We start from the raw sequence: 25,906 nt of genomic DNA, 5'->3' as shown, positions 1-25,906 counted from the left end.
ACCCTCCCTCCCCCCAATACAGGTCTCCATACCACGCTACATGAACTTGAATGGATACTGTGGTTGTGTTGTCGAAAGCTTTCATGGCCGGGATCACACTGTTGTGGTATGTATTCCGGGCTCTATGGCCATGTGCCAGAAGCATTCTCTCCTGGCGTTTCACCCACATCTGTGGCAGACATACTCAGAGGTTTTGATGTCTGTGCGAAGCTAGGCAAGTGGGGTTTATATATCTGTGGAAGGTCCAGGGTGGGAGAAAGAACTCTTGTCTGTGGGAGGCAAGTGTGAATGTTGCAATTGGTCACCTTGATTAGCATTGAATAGCCTTGCAGCTTCAAAGCCTGGCTGCTTCCTACCTGGGGGAATCCTTTGTTGGGAGGTATTAGCTGGCCCTGATTGTTTCCTGTCTGGAATTCCCATTTTCTGGGTGTTGTTCTTTTACTGTCCTGATTTTAGCTTTTCTGTAGCTAAATAATGTAATAATGGTACCATACCAAACTAAACCTCCCAAGATTCTGTAGCAGTGAGCCATCTTGGATATTGTAAGTGATATTATTATTATTATTATTATTATTATTATTATTATTATTATTATTAGACCTTGCTCCCAGGAAGGTGCCTTCGCTGTGGCTCCCAACTTATCTATCTATCTACCTTTCCACATATTCTCCACATTGTGTGTATGTGTATGTATATTATATATACATGAGCCCCGATGGCGAAGTGTGTTAAAGCACTGAGCTGCTGAACTTGCAGACCGAAAGATCCCAGGTTCAAATCCCGGGAGCAGAGTGAGTGCCCGCTGTTAGCTCCAGCTTCTGCCAACCTAGCAGCTTGAAAACATGCCAATGTGAGTAGATCAATAGGTACCGCTCTGGCGGGAAGGTAATGGCACTCCATGTAATCATGCCGGCCACATGACCTTGGAGGTGTCTATGGACAACACTGGCTCTTGGGCTTAGAAATGGAGATGAGCACCAACCCCCAGAGTCAGACATGACTGAACTTAACGTCAAAGGATACCTTTACCTTTACCTATATACACACACACACAAACACACACACACATATGCAGGGACTATATATATATACACAGTATATATCACACACACACCAATTTAACAAAGTTTCAGCCACAAAAACAAAGTTTCTGAAGTAGAACAATGACTTTCACAGTAAAGACAACCCAATTTAACAGGAAATAAGACTTTCAAACCAGGAACAGATTTCTGCAATTATTAAAAAATGGTTTATTATAAAAGCTATGAAAATTCGCCAAAAATCAGAGGATAAGGCAAACTTTCCAAATTTTGGTGAGCTATCAGTGTTAAATGTGTTCTACCACTGTACCAAGTTTGAAGAAGATCACTCAAAAATGAGGGTGGGAGAGTCCTGTAAAGTCCTCTCCCTCTGTGCTGTTTTTGGGAATTGCGCATGCGCGTCCGCCATTAACGAATTAATTTTGAAGATAACGAATTTTTGTTAATTTCGAATTTTTTGGGGGGCAAAATTCGGAAATACCTTCAGAAACGAAACGCTGCCCCCCTCTAGTTTTGAAACGAGTTTAGAATCAAATTTTTCGTGGATCGATCAAGCCTAATGTTTGCAAAGGAAGTGAAAGCATGTTCCTTGTCTAATAAAACAGTATGGAGAGAAAGTACAAGTTGTTTCTGTTACTCCTGACTAGATTGCAAAAAAGGCTACGCATCTCCATGATTAGTAACATTAAAGGCTATTATTCTTCGAAAATAAATGTCCTCAGATTTTTTCATAATAAAATGAAGAAATTTGATAGATTTTTCTGATAAAATCAATGTGATAGCTTTATTGGTTTGTGGGGGGAAAGCTCTTCTCAGGATCTAACTCAGGATCCTATAGGCCAAAGGTTTTAAAATGAATGCTAGAAGAAAAACATATGGTTGAGGACAAGATGATTTTGGAGCAAAAGCAATTATTTCTTTATCAAGACAGGAAAAGTGGAAATCCAACAGAACAATAAAAATACTTGCAAATCAGGCTTGCTAACTGCAACCTCCATACTTGATGATCTGATGTAGAATTAACCTCTTCCCTCACAGGAGTGCTTAATCCTGCTGCCAAGGGAAGGAAATGCCATGGTTTTTTTTTGTTTGTTTTTTTCGTGTCAGGAGCAATCGGAGTTGCTTCTGGAGTGAGAGAATTGGCCGTCTGCAAGGACGTTGCCCAGGGGACGCCCGGATGTTTTGATGTTTTACCATCCTTGAGGGAGGCTTCTCTCATGTCCCTACATGGAGCTGGAGCTGATAGAGGGAGCTCATCCGCGCTCTCCCCGGGTGGGATTCGAACCTGGCAGCCTTCAGGTCAGCAACGCAACCTTCAAGTCACAAGGCTTTTATCCCCTAGGCCACCAGAGGCTCCAATGCCATGGTGAGTTGTGTTGACAGCTTAGGTATCTCATTCATAGGGTCACCATAATTTGAAATCAACTTTAAGGCAATTAACAATATGTTTAAGGCAGTCACATAACCTATGGGTTATAGGCTCTCTTACAATCACTATCATACCCACCCATTTGAATTTGGTCTATCAGAGTTCGCTGATAGGGAGAAAAAAATGATAGAGGCAGAGAGAACAGTAAGTCCATTATGCAAAGCTTAGTTAGGACATCTCAGCAGATTATTGACTATTGATTAGGAAAAAAATTGCAAGGTCGGCACTTTGAGCAGGAAAAGGATGAGCAGTAGTAAGAGCACAGGAATAGAGTCTGTCCCACTAGATTCTAGTGTTTAAACAAGTTTAAACAAGTTCAGGTCAAAGACAGAAGTGTGTTCAGCTAATTATTCAGGTCAAATCCACCAAACTTCCTGAATGCATGTGCTGACTGTGCCCTGACAAGCCATTTCTACAGCAATTAACCTCCTTTATTTAATTAAAACACCAAAGGGGAATGAGTTAATGGATGCCAAGTGTCTGAACAGCAGAAGCTTTTTCCCACAGTAGTCATAGCAATAGAAAGGGGAAGTGTTTTGGATATGTTAGTTTCATGGATAAGCTGGTATAAAAGCAGTTTAGAGGATAGGTGTATGTGAGTCTTTCTCTCTTTTTGCATAATAGTATAAGAAGAATGAAAAGTCCTTGGGTGTTGAGTGTCAGAACTTCATCTATTACCTGTTAAATTTCACCCACTTTACTACAGCCTTGTATCTCAGTGAGACAGAATTGTACTTTATCACATTGAGAAATTTCCCAATCGTAGGACACTTCAGCCTCTATTCAAACGTGGAGTGGCACTGAGCTCATCACATGAGTTAAACTACTTCTGATAGTCATGCATAGCCCTCCATGGTTGAAAAGAGGCAGAACTGTCCTGAAAGGAGGAAACTCTGGTAATCTGACCTCATCACATTGAGAAATTTCCCCCTTATAGGACACTTCAGCCTCTTTTCAAGCATGGAGGGGCACAGAGATCATCACATGTTCCAGGGTTGAAAATAGACTGAAATGTCCTAAAAGGAGGGAATTGTGTTCAGAGTTCCTACCTCTTATCACACTTTACTCCAATCTTTATAACTGAAAAACAGGTGGGGTGGGAACCATCAAAAGTTTTTCCATCCTGTTTCATTGCCCAACCAGCAGCAGTCTGGCGTATCCTATGGGCTTTGATGCAGAACCATAAGATCCCATTGAAAGAAATGGTTTTAACCTGAATCAGTGTCTCTTGTATCCTATAGGCTTTGATGCAGAACCATAGCAAGCAATGGTTTTAACCTGGATCACTGTCTCTTGTATAATATGGGGTTTGGTGCAGAATAGGATCCCATGGAAAGCAATGGTTTTAAGCTAGAGCACTGTCTCTTGTATCCTTTGAGCTTTGATGCAGAACAGTAAGATCCCATGGAAATACATGATTTTAACCTGGAGCACTATCTCGTATCTTATGAGTTTCGGGCAGAACCATAGGATCCCATGGGAAGAATTGGTTTTAAAACGATGTCAGTCTACTTTAATGTAAGGGGTTTGGGGCAGGCAAGGGATCCCTTGGTTTTTGGATACTGTTGTTTCTTCTGATTACAAAAAGTAATACTGACCTTATGATGAATACAAGATGAATATATTGCCAACTCTTAAGTTTCCATGTGTGAGTCTGATGGGGAGGTAATTCTCTCCCTTAAAAAGACAATTCTCTCCCTTAAAAGGATGGTCACCTATGCTTTCCCCTCTCATTTATGAGCAGAAATACTGAGAAATTGGCATGATATTTCAGATCATAATTCTAGATTATTCCTCCAGTGGGACCCAGGGCTTTGTATTAGAGATGCAACATGTGTTTCAGTGTACTGTATTATTTTTCTTAGGTATTGAGATATTATTATGAAATTTGTTGTGCATGTTTTCAACTAAGTTTGAGGCCATCTTTCCACCCTGTACCATACAGAGGGTCATACTAGTGCATTACATCATTCCCAAAGTGACACAAAATCACTCTGGCTGACATTTTCAATGAGTTTTCATTGAGTTTTTTTACTTGGCCTATTGAGGCTTAGAAGAAGCAAAATGCTGAGGTTTGGGCACCTTTTGGTTAGGTTTAAGGCAAAACCATATCAAAAATTTGGCACCCATTTTTTTAAATGAGTTTAGGAGCTTCATTTAGAAGTCCCAAGGCCCACATATGGCTCATGGCACATTTTTCCTTTCACTTATTTACAAAGTAGTCTTTAATTTCTAAACAAAGTAGATTAGGATAAAATTGTTTGCTCTGTGCTCTGAAATGTCCCTCAATGCTGATGGATCCCCACCAATGTCAGCTGAGCATGAGGTTCACTAACAATTTATATTAAAGGTAAAGGTAAAGGTTTCCCCTGAGGTTAAGTCCAGTCATGTCCAACTCTGGAGGTTGGTGCTCATCTTCATTTCTAAGCCGAAGAGCCAGCATTGTCCGTAGATACCTCCAAGGTCATGTGGCCGGCATGACTGCATGGAGCACCATTACCTTCCCGCTGGAGCGGTATCTATTGATCTACTCACATTTGCATGTTTTCGAACTGCTAGATTGGCAGAAGCTGGAGCTAACAGCGGGCACTCACTCCACTCCCTGGGACCTTTCGGTCTGCAAGTTCAGCAGCACAGCGCTTTAACACACTGAGCCACCAGAGGCTTTTAACAATTTATATTATCCAGGGATTTATTCAATATCCCTGACACAGTATTGTTTTGGGATATTATGACTAATTGCTTTATTCTTTCAAATGGTACAGGAATGCTGAGTGGCATATGCTTTTATTACTGTGTGACTAAATACTACTAAGTATTTATTGCGGTATAATATTTGGTTGTTTGCACAGTTATCAACACAAGGCTATCTAAAATATGAGACAAGGAATGAAATTGTTGTCCTTTTTCCATATACTGAAACTGGCTGGTATGACAGCTGAAGTTTGCTTCATCACTGGCATCGAAACAGCATTCTCTACCGCACCTGTAGAGAGAAGACTAGTTTAGGAGAATTTAAGCAGTCCTCAAGACCATGCACATCTTCCAAGACGACAAGACTAATCCTATCCTTTTCAATTCTGCTGCCTGAAGCAGCTATCTCACACTCTAATGGTTGGTTAAACCATTGTTAATCACAGGACTTAGGGATGTGGCTACTGCATTCCACTCAGAGCAAACATTAATGTAGCTGAAAATGATGTGCTTGAATCACCCACGGCACCACTGAAATTACTTAATGTACTAGTGCATGTTCTTGCACATTGGAGGAGAGGGGCAAGGTGGTTCAGGCTGACATCAGCTGTAGATGGTGATCATGAATCCTTTTTCAAAACTCTATTTTCTCCCTTGTAGTATTTCCTGTTGGTAATATACTTCATGAAATGAATTGGGTGAATAACGTAAGAAATTGGAGGTTGCGGAATTACAGATTTCAAATATATCTAATTATTGATTTCTGCACCTTCTCTAATTACTTTTGAAGTGCCATTTTCTATTATTTGCATCCTCAAAATCATGCCTGCAAGAAGAGGTCAAATATGTAGATAGTAGGATTGTGCATGGATCTGTTTTCAAAAAAACATCTTCAGCTGGTTCAGCTGATTCAGATGCCTATAATGGCATGGGTTCCTCCGCCAATTTTTTTCAGCCACAACAGAACAGCGGCTGCTGAAACCTGGCTGCTTTTGGTTTCTTTTGGTTACACGTGGAGTGCAGCGAGGGAGGCAGCTGCTAGAAGTGAAAGGATCCCAGAAAGGGTGATTTCTTAAGCCCTTGCCTTAAACCTGGGTCTCCTCTAAATACAGAAAAGAAAGGACCACAAGAAGCAGAGTTTCTTAAGCCCTTACCTTAAACCTAGGTCTCCTCTAAAGAAAAAAGGGAAAGGATCACAGGAAGGGTTTTTTTTAACCCTTGCCTTAAACCTGGGAAGCCTCCCCATTGCCGCCAATGGGCCAGATTGAAACCTAATCTTTTGGCTTCCCTAATCAAAAATAGATTTCTGTCTTCCCAAATTCCTGAAAAACAGATCGGGGCCCCTACCAAAATTCCAGGATACTGAAATGGATCAAAGTTTATCCATATTGCACAGGACTAGTAGATAGCTATGTTCTTCCATTTGTTTTCATTCCTATCAGTTGTGAGTCTTCTGTAACCTACTATAACAAAAATAGTTTTGAATTAGCAGTTAGGATTCAGAGACTGAGCCACTCCTCTCATCAATTTTCATTATAATTGGGATTGCGTAGAATAATATATTATTGCAGGATAGATCCATCTCACTCACAGCTTTTATGTTGATTATATTTAAATTTCATAAAGACATGGAAGTTGGAACAGCATTTCAAATGACATCATCATCCCTGCTAATTGAACATGTCTGCTCTGACTTCTCCATCCCACTGACCTTCATAGTAATAAATTAAAATAAAATCCTTCACAATTTACACTCTGCCGGGGAGAATTTTGTTATTTTCGCACATCTGAAAAATGTGCAGAGAAGGTTCGATAAGTCATCTCTTTCTGGGCTGGTAAAAATAAGTTAAATATAAATATAAGTTTAAGGATTACATTTCTATAGTTCATTGATCAGGACAGGCGGTTTTTTTTCCAGTTTTTGGATTATATATATATTCAACTCACTTTGAACTTGCAGTTCTATGATAGCATAAAATTAATTCTTTACTTACTAATGTGCAGTCAGTCCAAGAAATTCTGCTCATCCCCTCTAGAGTTTGAAAATTCTGCAATGCCTAAATTTGGATGTAAAGCCATCTGCAAACAGCAAATGCAGTCAATCAGGACATTTTGAGATGTAGCCTTACCTATATTTTATTGTTGGAGATGCCAAAGCTAGGATGAGTTTCTGTCCCTCTAAATCAGTTTTGGGTACATGTAGCCCTATAAGCATTTGCTATGTAATCCATGCAGATGATGATGTTAATTGCAGTCCAACAACATCTGAAGGGCCACAGTTGCTTAGAAGGATTAACAAGTAAATTACCCTTCTTACTACCTACTTTGGCTTCCCAATGCATGCTAGAGAATAAAGGCTAATTTTTAATCCTTCTATGCCATAGTAAGGTTATAATAGACTATCTGTGAATTTATTATCAGTATCTACAGAACAGCTGTAATTGGTTGTCATCATGACTATAATGTTTAGCTGATTTTATGCTATCATAAATCCTGGAGCATATTTAATTATGCTATTTTACTGATCTCCTGTTATCTAAGTCAACAGATATAATACTCAGGGTCAAGATCATACTACATAATGTTGTGTGGGTATGGCATATCTGGTGAGTTTTATGAACCATGTATAAATAATATAGACTCTAAATATTTCACTTATAGCTCCATGACTGCCATACACCATTTCTATTGCAGCTTCACATATGGCAACATATATTCAAGAGATAAGATGGTTGTGTTACATATCAAATATGTAACATGCCCGGACTGATTAAAAAGAAAGGTCCTTGAGAGCTGCAATTTCCCAGTGTGGACAAACATGGAAACTCCAAAACAAAAATGCTAAACAGGTTTTGTTATTAAGGGGATTTGATTATATTTCTTTAAAGATTTCTTTACAATTCTTTGATTAAGACAACCTGAAACTGAAAATGAGAAACTCGAGGTAAAATAAAGAAAGAAGTACCATGGCACTAGAAACCAAAGACTATTCAGAAGAAAAAGAAATTCATATGCAACTTTATCTTGTTCCTGACTTGTGGTAATTTATTAAGTTGAAAACAGTCAAAAAGTGATGAAGATGTCAAAGGCAGTTCACAGTTTATCCGATAAAGTCCTATATGTCTTCTGCTATTCTTGAATTCTTCTGTTCTTGAATGTTATTCTCCCTCAATGTCTCCTAAATCTTTTCCTATCTTTGTGTCCATCTTATTATTTCCTTTTCTCTCTTGCTACCTGTCTGGGAAGCACAAAGGAAATAGAGAGAAGGGAAATCATATCTGAAGAGTTACCTACAAAAGAAGAATGACTTCAGTGGCATGTACAATCCTGTCCTCTATTGAAAGGAGAGAAAGCTGCACAGGTACAGCTGACAGGGAGATTTGAAAAGTAAGAGAAAAAGGCTCTATAGTAACCGATAGGAAATTTCTGCTATGTCTAGTCACATTTTTCGTAGTTCACTTGGTCAACACTGCTTTTTTTCCAGATATTTTAAGCATTATCTCCTTACATGTATTTATTCCTCATTTTCTAATACTATGCATATTTTAATAAAAAAAAACCAGTAGGACCAAAAATGAAGGCTAAAATCATGATTTGGACTTATATAAGAATGGATGTGACCAATTGGTTCTTTTTATCTCTTTCATGCATATGTCTATGTTTGATGTTTTTATAGTTTTAATTGTTTTAATCTACAGTTGTATGTTTTTGATTTAGATATGTGATATATATATATTTATATATGTGAGGCATTGAATTTGCCATTTATTATGTTGTAAACCGCTTTGAGTCCCCCCAGGGGTGAGAAAAGCGGCATAGAAATGCAGATAATAATAATAATAATAATAATAATAATAATAATAATAATAATAATAATAATAATTCATCACAGAAGAAAATATTCCATATTCAGTGCAGCTGAATGTCATCAATGGAGTCAGATCTCACATTTAGCTATGACTCAAAAGACAATGAGATTCTATTGTACTGCATAGGTGCTGCTATTATTATTATTATTATTATTATTATTATTATTATTATTATTATTTTATTGTATGACACAGCAAACAAGATAGATATGCTGGATTTCGTTTCACAAAATCACAAGTCAAACACTTGGGAAGTGCACCTATGCAGTAAAATAGAATCTTATTGTCTTTTGAGTCACAGCTAAATGTGAGATCTGACTCCACTGATGACACTGAACTGCAATGAATATGGAATATTTTCTTCTATGAGGATTAATCTGTGACAATCCAGGGGCAGTTCCTGATCTGTGTCATTTTTGTGTGTATCTATCCATAAATGTTCCAGTTTCTTTCTTCCTTCATCTTCATTTATGAAGTCTGTGCCAGATTTTACATTTAGAGGCATAAGTAAAAATGCATTTTTGAATAAGTATTTTACATTATCTTTGTTTGAATTAAGAGCTGCATCCTTACATTTAGAAACTGTTAAATCAGACAAGTACAGGCGGATCTGCATATTAATCCAGGAGATATGGTTCAGGTTAATACATTTGAAAATTTACAAATATCAAATTCCTCAAGCAATGCAAATTCACACAAGACCTTATGGAGTGATTTAAATGCAGTCAAATAAGTATTTAATAGGTGTAGCAGTAATCAAGGTATCCAGAAAACATTGGCAAAATTTCAGGGTTCTTAGAAACTCAGGACACCTCTGTGGTATCATTCCTATTAGAACATGTTTAGTGGATGGAGTTTTTATATACTTAGATACTCGCTACCAGTCAAGGATATAAACAGAAACTCTCTACTCGTTTCCCTTTATGACTGTATAATTTGTCTTCCAGGATGCTGTTTCTCTTATAATTGTTGTATCTGTGTGCATTCCAATAATGAACTGTGCATATGCCTTTCCAGAAACAGTATCTGACATTCACATTTCTCCCCAGCTGTGAACCTTCTCACTTCCATATAATGCAGAACCACACTGGCATTCAAAAAAGAATTATCTGAAGTGCTTGACATCATGAATCAAGTCGCAGCAAAGGGAAATTGTCTTCCCACAAGGATGACGGTTTGCTTAAGAAAAACATTTAGAAATATGTGCAATTCATTACCAGTTCAAATATAGGCAGTTTAATTATTCATTGAAAAAGAATTCAGAAGAAAACACAACACCTACGAAAATGTTAAAGCACAGAAACTAATTAACAAGGGGATGTTTTCATTTGGCTAAAGGAAGAAAACATTAAAGGAGATTATACAGCACTTTTGAGGAGAGGGATGTCTGCAGACTTCACCAGGAAAGCTGTAGGGAGGGAGGGCTTTGTTGCTGCTAGCATCAGGCTCTGCTACAGCAATGGAAATGCATGCTCTTTGCAGGACTGAAACTATGGCTCAGGAGGTCCTCTTAACCATCCAGCTCAGCATTAGGGGTGTGCCCGAATCACTGTTAACAAAAAGATTTGTAGTTTTCAGTGGGCCATTTTCAATAATTCTCGAAAACAGAACTGGGAGGAGGGAGATTAAAAGCCTGGCTGAAGGGACACATGGGGGCTGATTTGATTTGATTCAATTTGATTAATAAATAGCAATAGATTGATCCAGAAAATAGCTTTAGTGTCTTAAAAAACAACTGCAGATAGCTTTAGTGTCTTTGAGAATATGTAACACAAAGGGCAGTTGAAAGAAGGGTTTGCCACAAACACCAAATGACAGCAATAAATAGACCATCACTTCCTTAGAAGTGCAAAAGGAATCAATTGGAGAGTCTGGGAATATCAAGGACAATAAAGCCCCAGTCAACAATGGCCTTAGATGTAAGGGTTGGAAATGTCATTTTGATGTAGTTTGATTTTGATCGATTGGGCCACATTGAGGTTTCAAAGGGCTCAGATGGTATATTGATAATATCAGTTATAATCGGACATTTGTCTTGAACTGTTTTGATAAACATTTCATCAAAAGCACCATGCATGAGAAAAGGCCAGATGAAAGGACAAAGGGCTGAGAACAGCAAAATACAGAGGTGTGGAACCCTGGAAAATGTATAAAAACCTAATGGAGGTTGCATCCCGTGTGGCATTCTCTCTCTCTGCTTCCCGACAGTACCTTTGTTTTGCAAAATAAACATCTGTTTGTACTTATCTCCTCTCCTCATAATCCATTATTGGGGAAACAGGTTTCTGAGGCTCAAAAAGGGAGCCTAGCCTCAACACTGGCAAAACTGATTCAGGGAGCAATTTTTTTCAATTCTGGAGAGGAAAGAGATAAGTCCGCAATGTACCTGAGACAGAGGATCTGCCATGTCTTTTTCTCTCCTCACAGAAGCAGCCTCCATCCATTTTTCTTGGAAACTTCCCTCCTCCTCCTCCAGAGAGGGCCCTGGGAACTCGCTTTCCCAGCAGCACTTGCATAGAGTGGCAGTTAAAAAGTTCTTCTTGGAGCATTGTGGGAGTTGAAGTTTTTTCTCTCTTTCTCAGCTAATAAAAAGCCTGATGGTGTACATGCTCTGATTGGCTGAGAATGGCCACAACTGGTGGCTACAATTCCCAGAACCCTCTCTTCTGGTTTGTCTTAATTTTAAAAAATGCTATGTTTAAAACTCAAAATAATTCATAAAAATCAATAGAATGTTGAATTGTTTTGAAATTGGGCAGGGCTGCAGTTGTAAAACTTAGGTAGGTTTCATGCTTATGGGCCTTAAAATGGCTGAGGATTGATCCTTTAAAGTTTCTCATTGTAGCCAATGGGCTGAATCTCTGCCAAATGAAAACAGAAACACACCTCTCCTTTTGAGTAACTTCCTCGTAAACAAAACGAAGGGCAGACAGCAATGAACCTGAAACAGGATGCCTTTTGGCCGATTTGCACATCTCTACTCAGCATCATTACCTGTGTGGGTTATAAAACTGTGGAACCTCCATTATACAGTAAATGAGTACTGGCAGTCCCCAAGTTACAAACATTCAACTTTCAAATGACCTAAGTTAAAAACGGTGGTGAGACATTAGGAAATGAGAGAAATCTCACCCTAGGAAGGGAAATTCTCTCCTGGAAGAGTTATTAAAGAGATAAAATGTCTCCATTGAAGCTTTATCATCAATCCTTATTTCCACAGTAAGCCACATTTTTCAAATCCAGTTATCACAGGGACAGAAAGTGAGGTGAAATGTACAGAATAGTGACACAGATAGCAAAACAAATGTCACAGTGGTGTTAATCCTTCCCTGTGCTATTCAACACTTAAAAAAACATTTTGACTGGAGTTACACATAAAGAAGTACATGTTCTGACCTACATACAAATTCAACTGAAGAACAAACCTACAGAACCTATCTTGTTCATAACTTGGGTACTGCCTCGAGTCGGTAATTAAAGTTTTGAGCTCTCATCCTTCTTTGCCACTTTTAGATCTTGCATTTTCTGTGTCATATCCAGCCTCAACAAGACTGTCCACCCTATGGAGAAAACACACTTCCCATTTCTGTAATTAGAAGAGCAATTTAAAAATTGCATCAAATATCACATAACGAATGGACAAGTGTAAACGCAATCATTACTCAAATTTATTTATTTATTTATTTTTGCAGAGACACGTTTGAGAACTTGAGAGGTTCACAGTGATTCACTATACAAGCAATCCCCAAGTTACAAATATGCAACTTACAAATGATTCATAATTAAAAATGGGGATGAAACAACAGGAATTGTGAGCAATCAACTATCCGGAAGGGAAAATCACTCTTGAAAGAGTTATTATCATGGGGGAAAGGGGTCTCGGCTGAAACTGTCTCACCAATTCTTGTTTCCAAAAGCCAAATTTTTCAAAATCAACATTTTCATCAGGACAAAAAGTGAGGTGAAATCTCCTGAACAAGGGCACAGACAACAAAACACAGGGGTATTAACCCTTCCTTATGCTATCCAAAACGTGTATGTATGTGTGTGTTGTGTGTGTGTGTGTGTGTGTATTGTTCATTACATGGGGAATGCCTGTATATAAGAAATAGAAAAGGGTGGGGGGGGGCTTCATTTCCTCAAAAGCTTTCCTAGCTCACAGACTAGTTTGTGTGGTTTAGTATGTGTTGCTTATTATGAAATAACAGTTGTAACTTAGAAAACATAAAAATCAGTTTAAGTTCTGGGAGCACCAATATGAACACATTTATTTATGAGGAATTCACCTGTGGCAATGGATTAAACTGGTTTACACTGAAATTGCTTTGAAATTGCTTATGTATTTTATTTGGTAGGAAGTAACATTTTTCATCAAATCAGAAAAATATTGGGGTTTTTTTTAAAGCAGCAACAACAACAAGAGCTTTCTTGTGTTGTAAACAGAATGCCAAGTCTATGTTCACCTCATTTCACAATACAGTATGGTTAGAATGATTATGGGTCCTGCTTTACAATGGACAGTTTTATATTTGAAGGTATCTTCCATTTGAAGGTTTGTCTGCTCCTAAGCTAGTTTTAAAAGTGAGAGGACAAGTTAAACAAGAAAAAGAATAAAGCTGAATGACCATTAAGGCAGAGAGATAAAAGGAGAAGAAGAGGGATGAGAGGAGCAAAGGCACTTGTATCTCATCTGAAGTATGCAGATGCTCAATGAGCATTATTTCAAGAAAGGAGAAAAACAACAACACAGGAGCGAAATAATAGGATCAGGAAAATTTTTATATAATTGTGAGCAGGCAAAAGGCAGGAAAAAGTTAAGATAATGATCTTTGTCTGAAAAATGTTCAGACTGGGTGAGAAATTGAAAGAAAAGGGACCAGCAGGATAGAAGACGTATGTGTAGTTCAAGATTATCCATGATTTGCCTCCAGTGTGAAGGAACATCTTAACTCAAAGACAACAGAATAGAATTAGCATTTTAATCAACACCTAGAGTCCTTTGTACATCCAGTGTGTCAATCAGGAGCAGGTCACACTAAAATACTTTACATTACAAAAACAATAGATTGTGAGTGATGAAATCATCTTGGCTCTCTACTGAAGGAATTATAACTAAGGTTAGAAAGCAAAGACTTTAGAGGAAAGTAGTCATCACTGCTCTTTTCTATGAATCAAAAAGTATCATCACTGTGAACTTGCAAGCTCCATACATCACTAGAGAGGATCCATTCTTTTTCAAAAAATAAATCCACTCACTAATTTATGACTGATTTATCTATGACTATCTGAAGCAACCTTATTGCTTTTCTTCAAAACTATATATTTATTATACATATTACTTACTTAGGCGATCCCTCGTAGTTCGAGGATGATGGTCCTCCATTTCTTGGAAGACGCCTGTGCGTGATTTTTTTAAATGTGTGGAGGTCGGTGCACGGCCGGTCAACACACAGTCTTCACAGATTGAGGTCCCAGCAGTGGTGTGATTAACACAACGAGAGTGGCTTCTCAGTCTGTTGCAGCCTTCTTCCGCCTTCACAGCCGTTGTAACATGTACCATGTTATCCTCTGCCTGCTCTGCCGTTGAGGTCTTTGGGTCTTCGGATTGTTCTTGGTCTGGATCCTCCCCTGTGGCCACTCCTGGGAGTGTGTGACTCCCATGGTTGTGCCTGCAGGTTCATTGGAACACACAAGCCCCCTCACCACGTCAAGGTGACAATCCATCGAGGGGGATTATACATATACCATTTAATTATGTATATCTAGTCCATTTTTAATGGAGGTGGGATGTGTTCTCACAATTTAGTGCACATAGACACTATCTATGTTTACAACAGATGGGACTGGGCAAGGTTTTACATCCTTAGATCATCCAACTATCCCCACCTTTAATATCTGGCAATTTAAGGAGATGGAGCTACTGATGTCAAGCAGAACAGTGTTGCACCCATCAAATATTGTCTGATTCTTCACTTTAACATAATTGCCCACCCATCAATGAAATAATGAGACCAGACAACTGTGTTGGGATAAATATGGGCAACTTCTATTAAATTGTTGCCTATTTAAACTTTCTTCAGCTAAAAGTGGGGGTTTGAACTTGATGTTTTGTAAACCGAGGCAGTGGCCATCCCAGACCCACGCCTCAACTGACTTGGGCAAATAGCCCTCCCCATAAAGCATGGCTGGAAGGGGAAAACCAATTATTTGGGCTTTATTTACATCTGATTTTATATATATATATTCATTCCCAGTTCAGCTGTACAATACTGGGCTGAGTATTGAGGGAAGGAATAGTTCTATGAATTGCCAGAAGATGCCGGATGCTGCTGTTTTGCGTGATGAAATGGCTCTCACTTCACACTGCTACTGGAAAAAAAAAACCCAGGATTTATTGTGCTGAGCCCTTGTACCTCTGCTTCCGGACTGCAGGTTATCAGACACCAGCAACAACTACGGCTAAGCAAAATAAAAATAAAAGCTGCCTTTTTGCTGCAGGTGCAAATCTGCCACATGAAAGTACATTTATATTCTATGGATATGAATGGGAAATGACAAGGATGCGTTCATGTGTATGGTTTTGATCCCCTGCGGGCCCCCTCCCCTCTTCTTCACTGCGTCTCTGAAATACCAGCCTGTTTGATATAGGAATGGCAGAGAATGGAGAGAAAACCTTACCTGTTTGAAAATGTAGAGCTTTGAGATTCCATCAGTTCATTTCTTTAAATGTAATTGCATCCTTAATCAGATTATATATTTTCAAGCCTCCATATAGTCTCTTGTCCTCAGGCTAGTTACTTTCTCCTTTTTCTCGGCCCCCTCCCTAGACTCTCAGGAGAGAGAATTCAGTTTCCTGCCATTCCTTAAGTGCTCCGCCACATTTTTTGCATGCTTCAGCATTCAAAGATGAATAATCAAGTTGAAAACTTCACTTTGCAGCAAAGCTCTCTACCAAGCCAAGGTGACCTTCTGTCAGTTTCTATTAAAAATTTCAATCTCAGGATGTCTCACACAACTAAATATGAGAACTAACTCTAACTGAAAGGAGGGATGATGGGAATTATAATTTAGATGCCATTGTCTGACTCAAATGCGTATTATAACCAGATTGTAAACTTTGATTATTTTTTTCTTAGGTGTGATAATGATAATTTTAATATGAGAATTTTTTTATGGAAAGTTTTTTTTTTTTGAAATATTGCAAAAATTTTATTTCACCATTTTTTTAAAAAAATATATATATTAACATACATTACTACATAAAACTTCATTACAAGTATACATAAGGAAAACAATAACAAAATAAAAACCCATAACAAATGTCAGATTCTACAAAAATATGTAGATAATGATATACATATTCTACAACTAGCACACTACCTATTCAATAACTACATTAATTAAACTTATATATATATATATATATATATATATATATATATATATATATATGTCACATCTAATTTGATAGATTATAATTATCGATATTCTACTATCTATTTCTCCTCTACAGTTTATCCAAAAAGACATTTTGATAACACTATATATACTATATATAAACAGTGTATTGTACTGTTTTTATATGTCTGTTTTATTGTAAGCCGCCCTGAGTCCCCTGTTGGGTGAGAAGGGCGGGATATAAATATTGTAATAAATAAATAAATAAATAAATACATACATAATTTAAAGCAGTTTTCAAAACACAGACAGTTTCATATTTGTATGTTTATCACTTGACTATTTTAAAATAGAATGATTACTTAATTGTATCAACTTATCATTGCAGATCAATTGCCACAGTTTAATTTTCTGTGAAATGATCATTTGCAGGGGACTCAATTTACGCATTGTGCCATTTGGATCTATTGGACATAAGTGTGCTTAACGTTTGATGTCACTACATTAAACTAATAAAAAATGATAACTAATCAATCTATTAATTCACCTAATTAAAAAATTTCCCCCAGTGCTTTCACTTAAAATGATGTGCAAGTTTAAATAGATTGTACGTATGTAATATTGGTTAAGTGGCCATACTGACCTATTATAGAACCTTACCATTTTTTTATTTTACTGTATTTTATTTTTGTTTTGTACTTGCATGCCCTCAAACCCTGCCCTCAACCTTTCAAGGGAAGATGATTGAAGTACATATTACCTAACAACCTCAGGTGAAAGAACAAATGCCTTTTGAGAATTTAATCATATAGAGGATGACCTAGAAGGCCTGATCTGAAATAAGTGTAATATATTGAGATGTTTTGGCAGAAAATCACTATTAACCTTCATAATAAACTAGGGCAAGAAATGTGGAATCACTAAATCAGCTAGTTTCCATAGAAAGCAAGAATCCGAATCTCAGTGCGCATAAGCATAAATGTTGTTCTCCTATTTTTCAAATAAAACAGGATCATATAAAACTGATATATGGAGTTAACCCTGAAAACCAAAGGATGAGTTACAGAATGTGAAGAGACTTCTTTCACCACCACTCAAAAAGAACTGTGTTGGCTGCTATTAAACTCCTTTCATTAGAAGTATTTTTACATTACAGAAACTGTGACATAAGAAGGTTCTCTTCTTTCCTTAATCTCTTATACTTTCCCTTAAACATTTTCTGCTATGTGATGTAATTAAAGATTCTGAGAAGGAAATGTTCTCTCTGATTTGTGAGATTTGTTTGCTGTATCGCTCTTGAAAAGAGAAGTCCAGTTTTGTGACCAATTAAAGTAACAATTCACTTCTTTAGAACAGTTATAAAATAGTGACATATGACACTTATCAGAAAGTACAAAGCCTGTGCTTTCCATTTTTTTGGAAAATGCCAGAAATAATCAAAGATCCTTTCATTTGTGTTAATAATAATAATGATTATCCAACTCTCACACTATTTCCAAAATTCCCTGGAAACATCACCCTTGTTATTTAATGCTATCTGTCTGGTAGTATATGTGATTATATTCTTAAAAACTATAATATGCTATTTCCTTGATAATGCTGAATTATTGACTGCTATTGTGTGCTTTTTGTCTACCTCTAAGTAAACATTTTTTTAAAAAATCACCCAAATAACACCAGAAGAGCCTTATGGATAGATAAGGGAACATAACCCTGCCTGTCATCTGTTATAAAGATCAGAATTCTCTACTCTAGTCTATGAACAGGGTCACTTCTCATATGAGGATGGGTGAAGAAATTATCTTTCAGGTGATAAACCCTTCCAAGAGTTGGCAGGCCTAAATATTCTGGTACATATGCTGGTAACTTCAAGGTTGGACCTTGCAATGCACTGTACATTGGGCTATTTCTGTACCAAGTTTAGAAACTCCAGTGAGTTCAAAGTATGGCAGCCAGATTAGTAACATTGCATCTAGGAGTGGGGCATATCATACTGATGCAAAAATCACTCCACTCCACTGGTTGTCAATTAGTTTCTGGGCAAAGTACAAAGTTTTGGTCCTAACCTTTAAAGCCCTACGTAACGGATTGGTTTACCTTGCAGGGTTGATGTGTAAAGGCAGTTCAAGGCCTTGCTTGGTAAAGGCTAAGCTAAGGGGGAGGAGTAATCAGGCAACTTCATATATGGAAGTGTAGTGTGATTGGTTGATGAAACTGGAGGGAGTTGCTTAGCAACAGGAGATAGGCGGAGCCAGAGAGACGGCTAGAGAGTGAGTCAGTCAGGGTTTGGTGTTTGAAGAGTTAGGGAGTGGAATTTTGAAGAGGAAGGAAGGAAGAGTTTGGGAACTGTTAGTGAGAAACCTCTTTGAGGGAAAAGTTAAATTAGCCTTCGGGGAGAAGTGCTAAGAACTGTAGTGAGCCTCTAAGAGTTAGAGTGCTTGTGTAAAGAGCCTCTGGAAGAGAGAACTCAAAGGTTTAAAAAGCCAGTTTATATTCCTTTATGCGGGAACATATATTTAAGGAACTCAACTTAAAGAACCATTCACTGTTTAAGTAACCAGCCTGTTATTTCATTGAAACCAATACGCAACCTTTCTGTTCAAGTACAAATAAACATCATAATTTCTGTTTTATTTCACCTCAAGTCTTCATGTGTTTTCCTGATCATCACAATAAAGAGGTGGCCTGTCTGCTTATTAACAATTCCTTTATAAGACAGACTTTCCCTCCATCTTTTAGTCTCTCTGTGTGTTGGCTGTGGTGAGCGGTAGCATATATGATTTAAATGGTGGCAGCAAAAGAAACATAATATAAACCGGTGGCAGCAAAGGAATATATAATATATTTGGGGGCAGCAAATGGTCTTGCCCACCATATTTTGGCCATTTCCTCTATACCCTACATGGATTGGATTCAAGTTAGCTTCAAGATAATCTTATCTTTATATATAAAAATACAGCCTGTGCATGTTTGTGCACACAGAATTAGAAAAGTAGTTGGTCGATCAATTTGAAATTTTGACACAACATGGCATACCAATATGCATGTGTTTTAATAATGAGTTTGGGGGAGGGAGAACCATGGATGATTGGATATGCAGTACTTTCAGTCACTTCACCTCCTACAGACCACTGTGACTTGCACCACTGAGACATCAGGATCAACCCCCCCCCCCATGCCTAACTTTATGTCCTGGTGCAGTTAGGGTAGGACAAACCATGGTTGATGGGATTGCAGTACCCTCACCTAAACCAGACCACTGTGACCCCTATGAACGATGAACCTGGGCCATATTTGGCAAACAAACACCCCATTACCCATTTCACTTCCTGGTGCTGATAGGAGGAGGATAAACCACAAATGGTGACATTTGCAGTACCTTCACCCGATTAAGCTCCAACTCAGCAGACCACAGAGACCCACATAAATGTTGGACCTGGACAAACCTAGGCACACAGACTCCCCATGACCATCAGAAAATACTAGAAAGGTGTGGGCGATATCGGTTTTGATTTATGGGAGTTATAGTTAACCTGCATCCAGAGAAATTGTGACCCCCACCGAAATGGACTGGGGCCATACTTGACGCAGAGAGCCCCCATGATCAACTGAATATACTGTTGTGGTATGTTGGAGTTGACCTTGATTATGGGAGCTGTAGTTCACCCTAATCCAGAGTGCACTAAACCCAGCCGACAACAGATCTGGGCCAAACTTGGCACACAGACCCAACATGGCCAGCACTACATAAACGTAAGAGTTGGGGGTGATTGCTCTGGGAATCCCACTCATTCTGACTGATACGGTATTCAAATTCAAATGACTTCAATTACCAATATGCCTTGTGTTCACTATGACTATCAAAAAAGTGCAGGGGCAACCTTTGCAAATGTGCGGATTTAATTTAGAAAACTAATAATAATAATAATAATAATAATAATAATAATAATAATAGACGAATAATAATAATAATAATAATAATAATAATAATAATAATAATAATAATAATAATAATAATAATAGACGAAAAACAACAGGAAAAACTCAGCCGCTATCAGGACCTCAAGATTGAACTTCAAAGACTCTGGCAGAAACCAGTGCAGGTGGTCCCGGTGGTGATGGGCACATTGGGTGCCATGCCAAAAGATCTCAGCCAGCATTCGGAAACAATAGACATTGACAAAATTACGATCTACCAACTGCAAAAGGCCACCCTGCTGGGATCTGCGCGCATCATCCGAAAATACATCACACAGTCCTAGACACTTGGGAAGTGTTCGACTTGTGATTTTGTGATATGAAATATGAAATCCAGCATATCTATCTTGTTTGCTGTGTCATAAAATAATAATAATAATAATAACAACAACAACAACAACAACTTTATTTATACCCTACCACCATCTCCCTATGGAGACTCAGGGAGGCTTACATGGGGCAAAGCCTGAAAAGCATAATTGAACAAAACAGCAGCATAAATACAATTCACAAATATACAAAATATAGAGCAGTAATACGATAAAACAAGAAATTTTACAACAGTTAATAATATCAATCAACCACCAGGTACAGTTCTATCGACTACATCGGTGGAGGAACTGCAGCAGCTATGTAAGAGTAACATAATAAGTTAAAATACACAAATGATGGGGACCTAATAAAATTCAGGATAGAATTATAATGTCATCTGAGGCTGGTCATCCAGTGACTGTCTCACCAAAGGCCATCCGAAACATCCGAGTCTTCAGTTGTTTCCTGGAGGAGGATAAAGAGGGAGCCATCCTAATCTCCCTGGGGAGGGAGCTCCAGAGCCGGAGGCCACGGCCGAGAAGGCCCTCTCTCTTGTCCCCACCAGACGTAATTGTGAGGAAGGCGGAAGTGAGAGGAGGGCCTCCCCGGAGGATGTTAGAGATCGTGTAGGTTCATAGGGGATTGCTTCTCTCATAGGGTCAGCAGATTTCCTCCAGATAAGTGGTTTAACAAGCTGCATTACCATACCTTTTTGGGCTGTGAAAAGCTAAATTGGAAGCTTTAAAGATAAGGACGAACTGTATATTGAGGATGAGCCAGCAACACACTTTTCAGGTATTCTCCAGTTTGACAGTTTTGCATTACATGACAAATAGGTATCAAATAGATCATACCTAGATGATAGACTAGCTGGTCCAAAAATAAGGTCAAACAAATTTATTGTTGGTTTACAGGGTCATAGTAGCATAAGGGTTGCCAGTTCTCGGATCAGATCTCCCCCCCACCTCCAAAAAACCTCTCATTGCCTGTTTCCACAGCATAAAATTTTACTTTGCACTTTCCTACAAATCAAATTGCTTATCTTCTCAATTGCACTAAACTGTGGAATCTATAACAAGTGCAACCCCTTCCCCGCAAGCTTCTAAGCTTTCTAGGACAAACATTAATTATATTATTCCAGCTTCTGGCAGTTTTACACCTGCTCTTGATTAAGTGCCAACAAAAACTGCAGACTCAGTTGTACCTCTGAAATAGGGAATCTTTTTTATTTATATTATTTAAGCTTCTCCAAAAAGCACATCAATTTGAATTCCCTAGTGGATGATTATGTAATAAATAAGGTGAGGAAGGGAGAAATTATTAAATATTGTCAGATAGACTTATTAAATTCTAATTCATCAGTGTTTGACCCCATTGTACATTTCAATAATAGATATGAGCAATTCCATCAATAATAATTATACCAAGAATAATTAACATTTCAATTATGGGGAATACATGTATGCAAGGTAGGACTTCGATAAACTGCTTGCAATTAGCAATGTCCTTGCTAGTTTGAAAGCAATGGATGATCAGTATAATGGCATAATTAAGTCTGTGGAAAAGGATCTATAGGAAAAGAAACAAAGGAAGCTCAGACTCCTGCTGAAGAATTCTCGTTCTTCATAAATATAATGTTCTAATACATATGCAGAAGAGCAATTAATCAATGGTAGAACACCTTTGAATGTAGAATTTTTCAAGTTCCTGCTTATAAAGCAGATAGAACAAAGGAGGTGTAAAGCCATGGATAGTCCAATGGTCTCACTACTGGGGTGCAGGGATGCAAACCACACCTGGTGACAGCAATGGAGGGAGTTACACCAAAATGAGCATCAGTAAATGTCTGCTGTAGTGGTTCAGCAGAATTTTTATACACAATCATATAAAAATATTCTAACATTAGTTTACATGTACGATCTCTATATAGCTACAAGACTTAACTACTAATTTACTTTTTGAATCTTGTAATGCACTTGCTGTTATTATTACTCAGTCACAATGATGTGTCAAATCACATGGTTCTGTCTGAACTTGCTACAATGCAGTGCTGTAGTTTTATTGCTGCTGGGGGGTTTTCTTGCATTTTAGCTCAAATATTTTGGTATGTTCTGGTATAGGAAGAGTTTTAGAAAGAGGGGTGACACCATGAGTTATTATACTGGGTGACACCAATCCTAGAGATGCAGCGGACACAGAATAGATTAAACAGAATAGATTAAACAGAAAAAATAATCTAACAAGAAATAACATTCTTTCCAACAGTTCAGTTATTTGTTAGAAACTGTTTTCCCCTCGGTTCTTTCAGGTGAAACGTTTAGTTTTGAAAGCATTTTGGTCCAACTTAATTTTTAATAATGCCACACAAATGTTTCTTCTTAAAAATGACAAACTTTCATATACTGAAGTTTCATAACAGCTGAACACTGAATGATTTTATTATGCAGGCTGATTTAGTTTTTTCATTCCTTTAGCTCAATGGGAGAATCAGTTATAGAACTTTAACTTAGTTTCTCTTCTTCTCAATTCTCCACTTATAGCTTAAACTGAAATTCACTTTCTCAAATTTTGTTGAGAAACCAATCAATTCTCAATATATTCATCTCACAAATATTCCAAATTATGTGCAAAGGGAAGTATATTGAGAATATTGTGAAGAGAAAAATATAAAATAGTGTTCTCCTAATATCTAATATCTAAATCCATAATAAAAGTGAAAACCCATATGTGTGTATGTGGCACACATGTCCACTCACACAGCCTCTGGCCTCCACAAACAGGCTACACTTTGTACTGATATTGCGGTTACAACGAGCACCTTCAACATGTAGCCCAACCCCTGCCAATGTCCTCCCCAAACACTACAAACCACCATTCAAGGAATGCTTTCATTTGGGAACATTTCATCCTACATTTTGCTTTTTCTTCCACCACAGGCAGGCATTCCAGGGTTCTCCATTGCTGTGAAATTTGCATGGCCCCGCCTACTGCCCTTGCACCACAGGCAGGCATCCCAAGGTTTTCCATTGCTGTGGAATTTGCATGACCCCGCCTACTCCCCTTCCCTTTCCAATCTCTCTGTATAATAAACAGCAAAATTGAGCTGCAACTAAACTTACTGAGTTTGGAAGATTGAAGTTGTAGTTTACCCTGCATCAAGTCAGAGCATTGTGACTCCTACTGGGGAATTTATAGGAGTTGTACTTCACCTACACCCAGAATGCTATGAACCCAAACAATGATAACTCTGGGTCAAATTTGCCATACATACTTGATATGCCCAGATTTGAAGACTGGTGGGTTTGGAGGGGAATTGGCCTGGACATTTGGGAGTAGTAGGTACTAGGATTTATAGTTCACCTGCAATAAATGACCACTTCGAACCCCACCGATGATGGACCAGGACTAAACTTGCAACACACAGCCCCCATAACCAATACAACGCATTGGACAAGTTGGGGGGAAAGGGAGTTATAGTTCAGCTGCATTTGCCTCTGGTAGTTGTAGTTCACCCTTATCCAGACAGCACTGAACCCAGCCAATGACGGATCTGGACCAAACTTGGCACGCTGCCTCATCGTACCCAACTATGCATACAGGCAAGGTATCGGGGTGATTGACCTTTGCTCTGTGAGTTGTAGTTCACCCTTATACAGACAGCACTAAACCCAGACAACTTCGGATCTGGACTAAACTTGGCACACAAGTTTTTCAAATGACCCGTGCACCGCCGGGTCCCCAAGCTAGTTTACTATATAGATGCTGGGCATTTAGCTTGTATTCATACTTTGCAAATCTGTATTTTTGTTGAAAACTTTAGAATAACATAACACATGTAATAGCATTTTGTGCAATTCATTTCTTTGGCAATGGGGACATAATGATGTTATATTTTTCAAAAATAACTAAATAAAAAGAAACAGCATTTTAAACATACGTTTAAACAAATCATGCATAATTTTGCCCCCCAAAGTGCTCTGACCTGTTGGCCCTCCTCTAAGCCAACCAATTAGATCTCAGTTTGGTGGCATTGTTTCTTAATTGCAGCCTACATAGAATGCTTAACTCCTGGTCTGCTTCCTGGAGCTCCTGATAATGCCTCAAAAGTGTCATAAATCACGGGAACTGGTAGTTTGCTGGGAACAATGTTTGTGGAACTGCTACAGCAGGAATCTCTGTTGGTGAACTCTTGGCTGGAACTTTGACTTTGATGATTAGACTACATTTTTAGGGCTATGACTTGAATTTGATGATATTGCTTGGCTTTGATCCTTGGAAAGAACTCTGGACTATTTGTATGCTTTGCCCTTGTTGGACTGCTTGCTGTGTATGACTACTGGGGGAGGATGTAAAATAGGAGAAATCCATTCTGTTTTGGGGGGAAATAGAGGGATTTGGGAGGGGGGAGGTTTCAATCTGTAATTTGAAATATGGTGTTCTCTTTTCATTGTGGAAAAATTTGGTTAATTAGCACCTATGGGGAAACTTGCGAGGGCCAGTTTTTCTGTCATTTCTTGATTACCAAGACCAAACTTGCACACTTTATAAACTACATTTATATCTGACAGCCTGCAAAGTTTCAGAACGTTTGGGTCATCCACTGATTTTCTAGATTTTTAAAAAAGTTTTTACAAAGAGTCACAGAGTGGAGATAACAAATAAGAAAGGACTTTTTTGGTAAATTTTAAATATTTTTGGGTGGGGATAGGCTGTTGGTGCAGGAGTACACACAAAAGTAAAAAAAACTGCAATGAAGAAGGTAGGTACTAGGTACATAGGTAGGGCTGGGGAGCAGAGCCAGCCCTAGGTATTTTTCAAGTGTAGGCAAACAGAATTTTGGTGCCCCCCCCCCCAAACCAATCACTGAAAAATAAAAGCGTTGGATAAGCAAAAATGTTTGATAATAAAGAGGGATTAAGGAAAAGCCTATTAAACATCAAATTACATTAAGATTTTACAAATTAAGCACTAAAACATCATGATTTACAACAAATCAACAGAAAAAGCAGTTCAATACCTTGAGGAAACAGGCCGCAGGAGACAGGAGTTGCCTTGATGGCGCCCCCAACAAGATGGTGCCACAGGCAACTGCCTAGTTGGCCTGGTGGTTGAATCGCCTCTGCTGGGGAGAGATTGATATTGAACTGAATATTACTACCCCACCTATCTCCCCGTGGAAACTCAAG

The sequence above is a fragment of the Anolis carolinensis genome, chromosome 5 (assembly GCF_035594765.1).
Source record: "Anolis carolinensis isolate JA03-04 chromosome 5, rAnoCar3.1.pri, whole genome shotgun sequence".
NCBI lineage: Eukaryota > Metazoa > Chordata > Lepidosauria > Squamata > Dactyloidae > Anolis > Anolis carolinensis.
This window is presented reverse-complemented; position numbering follows the sequence as displayed.